General features: G+C 53.7%; 1 pseudogene; it reads right to left on the bottom strand.

The window, feature by feature from the left end:
* Positions 1-2,355: 2,355 nt before the first annotated feature.
* Positions 2,356-3,052, bottom strand: LOC125556009 (annotated as a pseudogene).
* Positions 3,053-12,593: the final 9,541 nt, after the last annotated feature.

The following is a 12,593-nucleotide window of genomic DNA, read 5'->3' as shown; positions in this document are numbered from 1 at the left end:
CGACCGGGTGCAGTATTGTAGCGGTGTCATGGGAGGAGCGCCCTTAGTCAAGCCCCGGGGATGTAGCCATACCGGTAAACCTCGTTAACAAATCTCGGTGTCGTGCTCGTGTGATTGCTTGGTCCTTGGATGATCAACAGTATGCCTCGGACTTATTCTAACACAAATGATAGTTTTTTGTTGCTTGGCACCCCGACCTGCGGCAAAGTGTGGTCACCGCGGGCTGGAACCAGCCGGTGTCAGAGCTGCAACCATGGCGAGCGCTACTTTGTTTTCTACTGCATTTGGCGATGAACGGCGACGGCGATGATCTTTTGCTGCAACCGCCTTCTCTTTTGCTATGACCGTTTTTTTTTGCTACATGCCATTCACGATGTGACCTATGGCCGTTGTTGGCAGAAACTCGCTCGTCGACGGCGAGGGCCGGCGGGCGGCGCACCGTAGCGCTGCAACCGTGGAGCATCAACGACCGGAGTTGCAATCGGTCGAGGGGGAAGTTTCGACCAGGGGGTCATCGACGGGATCTCCAACTAAAATCGACGACGAGGGGAGGTTCTTCAGCGAGCACCGTCGCCGAAGACGACGGGGCAGCCCTGCCGTCGTGAGTGGGGCGCCATGGACGGCGCCTTTTTTTGGTTCCTGCAACGAGCGGGGCGCCATGAACGCTTGTGCTGGCTCCGCGTTCTCTTTTTTGTATGCAAGGACGAGAGGAAGAAGATGATGATGTGGAGCATCGAGCGGCTGCTGCACGCTGGATCGTACGGCTGCGTGCAGACCGGCCCAAATTTGGGCCGACGCACCGGCGCGGAGTGCTGCCCCTGATCAATTGCCACCTCCATCAGCCCCTATCCCCTGCGCTCATCCACTGGCGGCTGCGGATTGCTAAATAATCAAAGGAAAGAGTATTGCTCTCGGTAAGGTCGCCAATTTGTCCGAAACATATGTACATATCCCAATTTTCTCTAATTCTTTACCTAGATTGTATTGGTGTCTTCAAATTCAAGGGTATTACAACAGAGATATGGATTCTGTGATTTGATAAATTTTCCTTAGTGATTCACATCCATTTGGAACGTTGGATTATTTGTCGACTGCGCGGCAGCATTAAGACACAATGTCAAGTAAGTTTAACTTCACAACCATACATTTCAAGAGGAGAGATTTTGTGTCTCTGCCTACAAACACAAATAGTGCAACTCCTTGTGCACTTGTGATAACATAATAACCAGCGAATTATGAGGGAATTCATGTTGCCTGATCATATTTGTTCCTGTTGTTTGGAGATCTTATGTTTTATTGTTTAATTTTACACAATCAACAAGAATTTCAGGGGAACACTTTATTTTGATAATTATCATTTTATTATTGGACATTTTAAGCTATTTAGTGGGTTACTTTTGTGTATATTATTGTTTAGAATCCATCATTTATGGCGTACACATCGACCCCGGGACGTTTTTGTTCTAGGTCTGCCCCTGCCAAGCCATACGCAGCTTCCACTTCTTTTGCAATGACTTCCATGCAAAGAAAATGCAACTCTAAACATTTTAACTATGCTTCGAGACGTTTCTGGTCCGTAACTGCATGTAAGGATGAGATGAACTGCCTAGCCCGATACAAAGATCGCTGCTGCATGGTCTCGCATTACATCTCCCTTGCCATGTATCTGCACGTTGTTGGCGATAAAGCTCTCGTCAATAATAAATTAATTCATCGTTGATCCAATTTATTTCTTTTTCTCTTCCTATGATCCATATAAATCATAGAGTTGACTTTGATCTAGGTGCATGTATTCCCTGCCTCCCATAATGTAGCGCGTATAGATTTTTTGAGAAGTCAAAGATTGCAAACTTTGATCATGTTTACAGAGAAAACTATTTGTAGCTACCATACCAAATATCTAAAATATGAAACTACATCTTATGATGAAGCTAATGATATTTGTTTGGCATTCCAGATGTAAATGTTTTTCTCCACAAACTTGGTCAAAATTTGTGAGGTTTGACTTGTCAAAAAGTTGTATGCCTCTTTGATCTTAAACTTAAGAATGCTGGTTTTATAGTATGGAATGGAGGGAGCATATGTTTTAGTAGTTTTTTTTTCGAAACGGAGGCAAAAGATTTGCCTCATCGATTAATTAAGCAGAAGAGAGTTGCCCGGTTAATTACTGGAAAACCGGGCGAAAACCTATACAAACCTACCACATGAGGACTACTCACAGAACAAGCAACCCCATTTCGAAAACATGGTCGGGCTGATCATGTTTTAGTAGTGGACTATGAAGAGGCAGAATATATATAACACACAGCTCGAGTTAACACAACTTCAACATATTTCAGAGCATATAACCGGTACGGTATTTCACATCATGATACAAACCCCCGATTGCGAGGCCTATTTATTTGGACACCACAACAACATGACACACTTTCACACACTACACGAAGTGACCACTGCATGCATGCATAACGCGAATGCATGACACGAAACTTAGGCATGCACGAGACATATAGATGAACTGATAAACAAACTGGAGTAGCATATAGGAATAGGAAGGTGCAATGCATGGCATGTGTACGCAGCATGCCATGCTTGGACGAGTATACGTCGATCGATCAGAGCGGGCAGGTGAAGCCGGGCGGGCAGGTCTTGTGGCACTGGTTGAGCAGGTGCACTAGGTCGATGGGGACGTTGAGGTTGATGACGCCGTGGACCTTGGCCCTGATGGCGGTGCAGAGGCACACCGCGGCGTCCAGGTCGGCCAGACCGGCCAGCAGCGGGCAGCACGTCTCGCTGTGCGGCACACCGAGCCCAAGCTTTAGCAGGTTCAGCACCTTGGCGCACACGCCCAGCTTCAGCGTGTCGATCGGACACGAGCCGTTGGTCGTCGACGGGTGGCGGCGGGGTCGGGCAGTGGGGTCCGCAGCCACCGTGCACAGCGGCGACCATCAGGTTCAGGCCGAGGAGCAGGAGGAAGAGCTTGGTCGATGGCGCCATTGCGAAATCTTTGATCGAGAGGAAGCAATGCTTACTATAGGTAGCAAGTAGCAAGGATTTGTAGGTGCTGTGAGTTTGAGCTCTGTGGGGGGTGGTATTTATAGCCCGGTCGCACGTACATGTTGATCCCATGATTGATCGTTCAAGTTTAATTCTACAGCTTAACTTAAACTACATAAAATCCATCTACGTACGTGTAGCCTTACGCTTATGGATGCTCTGAATCTCTATGCGCTACGCTAGCCAACAAAATGATTAGAGCGAGATATACGCCCGGCGAGTTTCAATACTTGATGGGCATCCATTTTTCAAACAAGCTCCGCACACAGAATAGCGGGATACTCGTGGCTGGAATGCGTTGAAGATATGCTGTGTGATGACTTTCATGCCATGGCCATGTATGTTGTGTGGTTGCTTAGTTCGTTGGGTACCATGCATGGACACGTATAGCAGATGCATATTATTTGGAGAGCAGGAGAAGTCAACTATAGATGTTCCTTAGCTAGCTTTGGCTTATACATGCATGGTCGTTGCTGTGGACACGTATCCAGGCACTGGTTTCTATAGAAAAATATTCAACATGTATTTGAAATTTTGAATAAATGTTCATCATTTATGTGAAAAAATTTCAACGTGTATCTAAAAAAAAGATCATCGTGTATATAGAAAGAGTTCAGTGTGTAGTAAAAAAAGCAGACATGTATTTCAAAAACTGCAAAACCTTTTTGAATTAACCTCTAACTAACACAATTATTGGGCCAGTCCACCATGTCGATCTCCTCCAATATAGGCGAGCACAAGTTATGTCTCAGAATAAGCTGTTTTTAGCATTTGCCATAGGAGAGGCCCAGGACCAGATGGACCGTGTGGCCTAACATTTAGGCGTCATTTCCTAGCCCAGTGGAATGTACGGAAAGGCCGAGACCTAGTGCCCCAGCTGGCACTAGTGCCATACGACTGATGCATTTCCCGTAAAAAAAACTTATCAACCAAGTTCTCGTTGAGAACCAACCTCTGGTTGAGATGGTTAGGTGGACAGTGGTATTCTCAACCCATCAGGGTTCAAATCCTGGTGCTCGCATTTATCTTGAATTTATTTGACTTCGTAAAATCTCAAGATGATATGCCGGCTCAAGTCTCTCGGAGGTGCTCATAGGGGTAGGGTGTGTGTGTGTGCGTTCATAGAGGTGAGTGTATGCGGGTTTATATGAGCGCTTGCGTCTGTACTGTGTTCAAAGAAAAAACCAAGTTCTCGTTGAGGTAATACTTGTCTCTCTGTAGTCGTGCCACAAGATTATCTAGATTCTGAATTAATCCCCAAGCTTGCTTGGCTAGAAGAGCCTAATTCAAAGTTCTCATGTCTCTAAAACCCATGCCTCGCATATTTTTCGGAATGATCTTCTTGTTCGAAGCAAGCTAGGCCATCTTTCGTTTACCCTTCTCCATTCACCACATGTAGGATCTTTGCCCGCACATAATCTTTCAAATAATGGAGACCGCCGCATCACGTTGATGTCATTGTTGACTTGTGATATCCTGTCATGTCAAAGAAAGAGTGCCAAATCCTGTGGTCTTTGAATGCATATGCCTCAATAATGATGGTAGGAATTTTGCGATGGCCCTAGTATTTTGTTTGTCCAGTATATGTGCAGTTCTTCAATTTTTAGTGCATGCAATCTTGGGATCCGAACATACCTAGGAACTCTCTTGATTCTCCAAGTGCCATGAGCCTAGTTGTGTCTTTGGCATTTGGTTCTCTCAAGTTCTCAGGTTCAATAGCTTGACCGCTGTAGTAGAAAATCTAACCATTGCCTTTAGGCACGTGCTCTCAGATATCTAGAGCTATTCATCCCATGAATTTGCGGTTGTGCCTACACAATTATCCTGATAGAAGCCATGCACTCGGAGAGACCAGAGAACTCTATCTTCATCAAATTGAAGTAATCACCATAAGACCTAACCCCTTGCATGATACACAAGAACAATGGTCTCTGCATCCAATGAACGCCGAGAAAAGAATTGAACAGCGCATTAGGGGCAAAGTAGTCCTCGTAGAGATCCACATATGCCCATGTGCCCAACATCAATTCTGTTGGACTAATATGTCAGGTATCATGACATATCTCCTAATTTCCTAAATTGACGAGTATCGATATTTTTGTGATTTTCATGTTATGGTTAGGATTTTTAAATATGTCTATATATTAACATGCAATGGAAAAGCCAAGTGTGGCAAATATTCCTAAAGTCTTTCATGGTATCCGCCCTTCTCCAACCCTAGCAGCGGGCCTCAACCCTTGCGCCGATGGACCCCATCTCCCTCTCCTCCCATGGTGCCCCCCCGAGACCCCTCCTCGTCCCAACACTGCTCTTTGGGCGCAGGCCACCACCATCCAGAGCATCCGCTCCCTCATCCCCGTCGTCCTCGATTTCAAGAGCACCGTCTTCCCCAAGTGGAGGAACTTCTTCACCATCGCCGTCACCACCTACGCCCTCGAGGACAATCTCACCACCGAGATGCACTCCACCGACCCCACATGGCTCCGCCTCGATGTCATGGTGCTTCGCTGGCTCTATGGCAAGATGGCCATGGACATCGTTGACCTCATCATGCCTACCGACCCTACCACCGCCACAGCGTACAAGGTCTGGACCTCCGTCCTCGAGCTCTTCAACGACAACAAGAAGATCCGCGAGATTTATCTCGCCGAGGAGTTCCATGGCATCAAGCAGGAGGATCGGTCCATTGCCGATTACCTTCACCTGCAAAAGACGGACGCGGACGCCCTTGCCGAGGTCGGCGCGCCCGTCTCCGACGTGGAACTCGTCACCAACATCATCAAGGGCATTCACGAGCGCTCCGACAGCATCGCCGACATCACTCCACTCCTCACGCTGTTCCCATCCTTCCTCACCTTCCGCAACATGTTGCTCCTCTAGGAGACGAAGGTGTCTCAGCGCTCCAACAGCACCTCGGCCTCCGCCTTGTACACCGCCAGGGGCCCATCCCCGCTCCTCCCAATGGTGGTGGCTCGTCCTCCGGCAGCGGCGCTCCTCCAGGTGCTGGCGGCGGTGGTCAGCCGTGGCGGCCTCCTACCTCCTCCCACAACCCCCACGTCACCGGCTACGGCAAGGGGAAAGGCAAGAACAAGGGCTAGAAGGCCGCCGGTGGTGCTCCTCCCATGCCGATGCCGTTCAACCCTTGGACTGGCACCATCTAGATGTGGCCCATGCAGTCCCGCTCCAACAACACCGGCAGCATCCTTGGACGAGGTCCAAGATATCGCGCCCACGCCTACATGCCCGCCCCTCTGGCTGCTCTTGGTGTGCCCTACGACAGCTATGGTACAACCCCGTACGGTGCCGCTCCCTACGGCGCTGTCCTACCCTACGCTGCACCAATGACCCCGACACCAACATGGGACACCGCTGCTCTCGCTCAACACTTCACCAACATGATGCTACAGCAGCCCGCCTTTGAGTGTGTCATGGGTAGCGGCATGACCGCCCACCTCTCCTCCGATGCCGATATCCTATCCTCTCTCTCTCCCTCCCCCATCCTATATATCGTCACGTTGTTGTCGGCGATGGTCCAGCCATCCCCGTCACCACATCTGGCCATTCTTCACTTCCTTCTCGCTTCCCTAACAGACCACTTGATTTACGCCATGTCTTGGTCACACCCCGTATCATGAAAAATCTTATTTCTGTTGGTCAATTCACTACTGATAATCATTGCATCGTCGCTTTTGACCCCTTTGGTTTCTCTGTGAAGGACCTTCATTCCCGGTGAGAGATTCTTTGGTGCAATAGTACGGGGGAGCTTTACACGTTCGCATGTCCTTCACCACCTCGCGCCCTCGCCACGCTCGCCGCCCCTCACGACGTTTGGCACCATCGCCTTGGTCATCCAGGACATGATGCTTACCATCGCCTCTCACAGCATATCTACTAGAGATTAGGCCTATAACGACCAGCAATTAAAATATGCGGTTGTTGTTGGTACCATGTGCCAAACACACGTCTAACTTAGCCCCGCGAAACCTCCTAACGAGGATCGCTAATTTTTAGTTGCTCGTGCTTGTTGTTGCCTTGTTGGTTAAATATCTCTCTTCGGGTTAGGCAGTAATTAGCGTCCCACTCCCCTCGATTATGCACCGCCACCGCAGCTAAGGAGATGGCTGCAGATCCGGAAGGAGCAGTGCCCTACACGGGCTGGGCTATGCCCAGATCGAGCTCCACGAGCAGCCCCGCCCCCTCTATCACGCGGCCGATGGGGGATCCACGGCTCGCGGCCGGATCTGGAGCGCCTCCTGTATAGGGCAGACTCGCCACCAATGGCATCTCCACCCATTGGTGATGAGCGACCGAGCCAAGGAGCAGAGTCAGGCGGGGGAGGGCCGGTGGACTTCGGGAGCAGGGGAGGGCGGGAGGCGGCACAGCCGACAGTGGTGTTCTGTTCGGGGATGCTTCGATCTGGTGATGATGGAGCACGGGCACTGAAGACATCGCCTCAGCCCGCCACCGCGGCCGGCGAGCCGCCGGGGAGACGCCACGGGTAGACTTCTCTCGCAGCTGAGCAGCAACACCTTCCTTCATCGTTCTATGATACATGCATCTTCGAGAAATCATGAATCTTGTTTCCCTCTGGCAGGCACGCCAAGGGGAATCCTCGAGGAGCAAGGCTTTCCTGCAAGTCCTCACGTACTGATCCTCGAGCTGATCTCTCCTGTTTAATCAGCTCACACAAAAATCTGATATTACCCCCATCTACTCATCAGCTAGAAAAACCCGTAAAGTGGAGGCCGCTCCAAATGAGCCCATCTTGGTACGTATTATTCCTTACAGTTAATTACTCCACACATTACCTGTCACAGCAAAACAAAGTGTACAAATCTATCTTCATTCCACACAAAATTTGTGTATATGCAGAGGTTTGATATCCTTACGAGCCATAGTCACTACCGGAAACGGTCCTACCCCGACGGCCAAACCTATGCCTACGGCTGCCGTCGACGTAGTTTGAGATATGCCGACAGCCCATTCCTGGCCGTCGGCCTACCCTGGCTGTTGGGTTACATGGAGCTATGCCGACGGCAGCCATCGGCACAGAACGGCCGTTGCTGTAGATTCAGACATGCCGACAGCCGCCGTCGGCATACTTGTGGGCCCGGCGACCCCGCCCGTGACTAGCGGCTAACGCCGTCAAACCTATGCCGACGGTCGGGACGGGCGACCGTCGGCATATCTCCGCATGCCACATCACCGATCCGCGGTGTAGGTATGCCGACGGCAGCCATCGGCATAGGTGCCACGTCACTGATCCGCGGCACGACGCCTCCCAAAACCATGCCGTTTCTATGCCGACGGCAATGCCGTCGGCATAGCTATATATTTTTTTACATGCGTTTTTTTCATATGTTTTTATGCTTTTTAATATGTTTTTATGCTTTTTATGTATTATATGAATATATATGTAGTTTGTAATTTTTCCATAGATTATGAATATATATAGTTTGTATTTTTTTCGAGCACATTAATACTGTGTCGTCATGTTCTTTTGAATATAGGTCCTTATATTTTATTAAAATCAAAAACAGCTATGCGACAGAAGTTGAGTGGCGGATGCAAACGCCCGGCACCCGTCTCCGGAGTGTGACCCCCTGACGTCCGCGGGGTGCGCCCCTCCCCTCACGGACGGCGCCGCCGCCAGCATCTGGAGGGCGGAATGAGCCGCATCGGGTCTATACGGAGGAGACGTTGCTCCCAAGTGTTTCTATGGGATGACCTACCACAACCGGGTGGTGTTGTGGCATGTTAGAAGAGGCGGCACGCATCTCCGGGGTGTGCCCCCCTAACAAACGGCGCCGCCGCCGGCACCTGGAGGGGGAAAACGGACGCATCGGGTCTACACAGAGGGGATGTAGCTGTCGGTTTGGCCCGGATGTTGCTCCCAGGTGTCCCTTTGAGCTGACCTGACACAACCGGGTGGAGAGGTCCACTGTTCAAAGCCCTTCCGTGGAAAGTCAAAGGGCTAGATCTCATGGTCAACCGCTCCAGGGTTAGGCGGGACGGGGGCGCTGGGGGGGGGTAGCAATGCCACCGGAGCGTGGCACCGGGCCCTCATACATGCGGGGTGTGTGGTGGCATGTCCGAAGAGGCGGCACGCGTCTCCGGGGTTTGTCCCCCCTCACGGACGGCGCCACCACCGGCACCTGGAGGGGGGAAACGGACGCGTCGGGTCTACACGGAGGGGATCTTGCTGTGGGTCTGGCCCGGATGTTGCTCCAAAGTGTTCCTATGGGCTGACCTAACACAACCGGGTGGAGAGGTCCACTGGTCAAAGCCCGTCCGTGCAAAGTCAAAGGGCTAGATCCCGTGGTCAAACGCTACAGGGTTAGGCGGGACGGGGGCCCTGGGGGGTAGCAATGCCACCGGAGCGTCGCACCGGGCCCTCATACATGCGGGGTGGTGTGGTGGCATGTCCGAAGAGGCGGCACGCGTCTCCGGGGTGTGGCCCCCCCTCACGGACGGCGATGACACGGTAGTAGACGTTCTGCGGTAACGATGCGGCGTGAATATTATTAAATACTCGGAGCGCGATAAAATCATGAGTTTTTCACACGACGTGGGCACATGTGCTAGGACGATGGTAATTTTTCATAATTTTTGGTGATGGAGAAGTATCTGAACACTTCCCTCTACGCGGATTGCTCTTCGCGCGTCTACGACTGTGGCCGGCGGCCTCCGGGGGCTAGCATGCCGCCAAATCTTGCGTAGGCGGCCTCTCACAAGTCTGGAAGTGTTGTGGCGGTTGCAAACGCCTGACACGTGCCTCTGGGGTGTGCCCCCCTCACGGATGGCGCCGCCGCCTGCACCTAGAGGGGGGAAACGGACGCGTCGGGTCTACACGGAGGGGATGTAGCTGTGGGTCTGGCCCGGATGTTGCTCCCAGGTTCCTATGGGCTGACCTGAACACAACCGGGTGGAGAGGTCCACTGGTCAAAGCCCGTCCGTGGCAAAGTCAAAGGGCTAGATCTCGTGGTCAACCGCTCCAGGGTTAGGCGGGACGGGGGCCCTGGGGGGTAGCAATGCCACCGGAGCGTCGCACCGGGCCCTCATACATGCGTGGTGTTGTGGCATGTCCGAAGAGGCGGCACGCGTCTCCGGGCGTGGCCCCCCTCACGGACGGCGCCGCCGCCGGCACCTGGAGGGGGGAAACGGACGCGTCGGGTCTACACGGAGGGGATGTAGCTGTGGGTTTGGCCCGGATGTTGCTCCCAGGTGTCCCTCTGGCTGACCTGGACACAACCGGTGGAGAGGTCCACTGGTCAAAGCCCGTCCAGGAAGTCAAAGTGCTAGATCTCGTGGTCAACCGCTCCAGGGTTAGGCGGGACGGGGGCCCTGGGAGGGTAGCAATGCCACCGGAGCGTCGCACCGGCCCCTCATACATGCGGGGTGGTGTTGTGGCATGTCTGAAGAGGCGGCACGCGTCTCCGGGACATGGCCCCCCTCACGGACGGCGCCTGCCGGCACCTGGAGGGGGGAAACGGACGCGTCGGGTCTACACGGAGGGGATGTAGCTGTGGGTTTGGCCCGGATGTTGCTCCCAGGTGTCCCTTTGTGCTGACCTGACACAACGCGTGGAGAGGTCCACTGTTCAAAGCCCGTCCGTGGGAAGTCAAAGGGCTAGATATCGTGGTCAACCGCTCCAGGGTTAGGCGGGACGGGGGCCCTGGGGGTAGCAATGCCACCGGAGCGTCGCACCGGCCCCTCATACATGCGGGGTGGTGTGGGTGGCATGTCCGAAGAGGCGGCACGCGTCTCCGGGGTTTGGCCCCCCTCACGGACGGCGCCACCGCCGGCACCTGGAGGGGGGAAACGGACGCGTCGGGTCTACACGGAGGGGATCTTGCTGTGGGTCTGGCCCGGATGTTGCTCCAAAGTGTTCCTATGGGCTGACCTAACACAACCGGGTGGAGAGGTCCACTGGTCAAAGCCCGTCCGTGCAAAGTCAAAGCCGCCCGCCGCCGGCACCTGGAGGGGGGAAACGGACGCGTCGGGTCTACACGGAGGGGATGTAGCTGTCGTTTGGCCCGGATGTTGCTTCCAGGTGTCCCTCTGAGCTGACCTGACACAACCGGGTGGAGAGGTCCACTGTTCAAAGCCCGTACGTGGAAAGTCAAAGGGCTAGACGTGGTCAAACCGCTCCAGGGTTAGGCGGGACGGTAGTCAAAGTGCTAGATCTCGTGGTCAACCGCTCCAGGGTTAGGCGGGACGGGGGCCCTGGGGGGGGTAGCAATGCCACCGGAGCGTCACACCGGCCCCTCATACATGCGGGTGGTGTTGTGGCATGTCCGAAGAGGCGGCACGCGTCTCCGGGACGTGGCCCCCCTCACGGACGGCGCGCCGCCCGGCACGTGGAGGGGGGAAACGGACGCGTCGGGTCTACGTGGAGGGGATGTAGCTGTGGTTTGCCCGGATGTTGCTCCCAGGTGTCCGACGCGAAGCATCTCCCTCCGACGGACTTGGATCCGCCGCCACCCCCACCCCCACCCCGACGACCCCCTCCCCCTTCTCACCTGACCTAACTAAGCTCCGATCAAGCACGCGAGGCGGCGGCCATGCGCTCCCAGACCCGCGACCAGGCCACGGCCTCGGCGGACGAAGCTGCTCGAAGTTCGGCGCCTCCCCTCCCCTCCCCTCTGTGTGGTTCCGGGAGAGGAGAGGGCCGAGCGCGTTAAAACATAAAAAACATGAAAAAGGAAAAATATAACTATAAAAAACATCAAAAAATTTATATGAAATAGAAAAACATAAAGAAGAAAAAATATAAACTATTAAAAACATTAAAAAATAAAAAAAACTATGCCTACGGCTAAGCCGTCGGCATAGGTGCCACGTGGCATCGCTAGATATGCCGACGGCTTAGCCGTCGACATAGTTGCCCTTATCCATCCGCGGTCCCCTCCACCACTCATTCCTCCCCGACCCTAGAGCCCGACCCGCGCCGCGCAGAGACCGACCCGCAGCCGCCGCCGACGCTCCCCGTCGCCCGCCTCGCTCCCCGCCGCCGCGCCGCCGCCGCTCCACCCGCCACTCCCCTTCCCTCGCCCCCTCCCCGCCTACATCCCCGGCCCTTCTCGCGCCACCGCCGCCACGCGTCGCCACCTCGTCTCCGCGCCGCCGCGACCACCCTCTCCGCCCTCACCCACCACCACCCCGTCCCCCCGCCACCTCTCGCCGGCGCCGTCCACCACCCCCGACCCCGCGCCCTCCCTGTGTCCTGCCCCGACCCCGTGCTAGGGGGGCGCCGGAGCTAAGAGGCGCCCCTGCCGACGCCTGCTGCGCCCGGCCGGCCCCGTCCACCCTTCCCAGCGGCTGCCCCCCGGCCTCCCTGCTGCCCGTGCACCGGCGCCCAAGGCCCTGGTGAGCTTTTTTTCCATTTTTTGCATTTTGTTACTATTTATTTTGTGCATAGATGGATATGTGCATGTATAGATTGATGGTCAAGTTTGTGATAGATGGATGCATTGATGGATATTGGTCAAGTTTGTGAATTTGGACACTTAGTTTAAAATATGGATAGATGATAT

This window comes from Triticum urartu, chromosome 5 (genome assembly GCF_003073215.2).
Source record: "Triticum urartu cultivar G1812 chromosome 5, Tu2.1, whole genome shotgun sequence".
NCBI classification, from domain to species: Eukaryota; Viridiplantae; Streptophyta; class Magnoliopsida; order Poales; family Poaceae; genus Triticum; species Triticum urartu.
The sequence above is the reverse complement of the archived record's forward strand: the minus strand, read 5'-3'. Positions and strand labels throughout refer to the sequence as shown.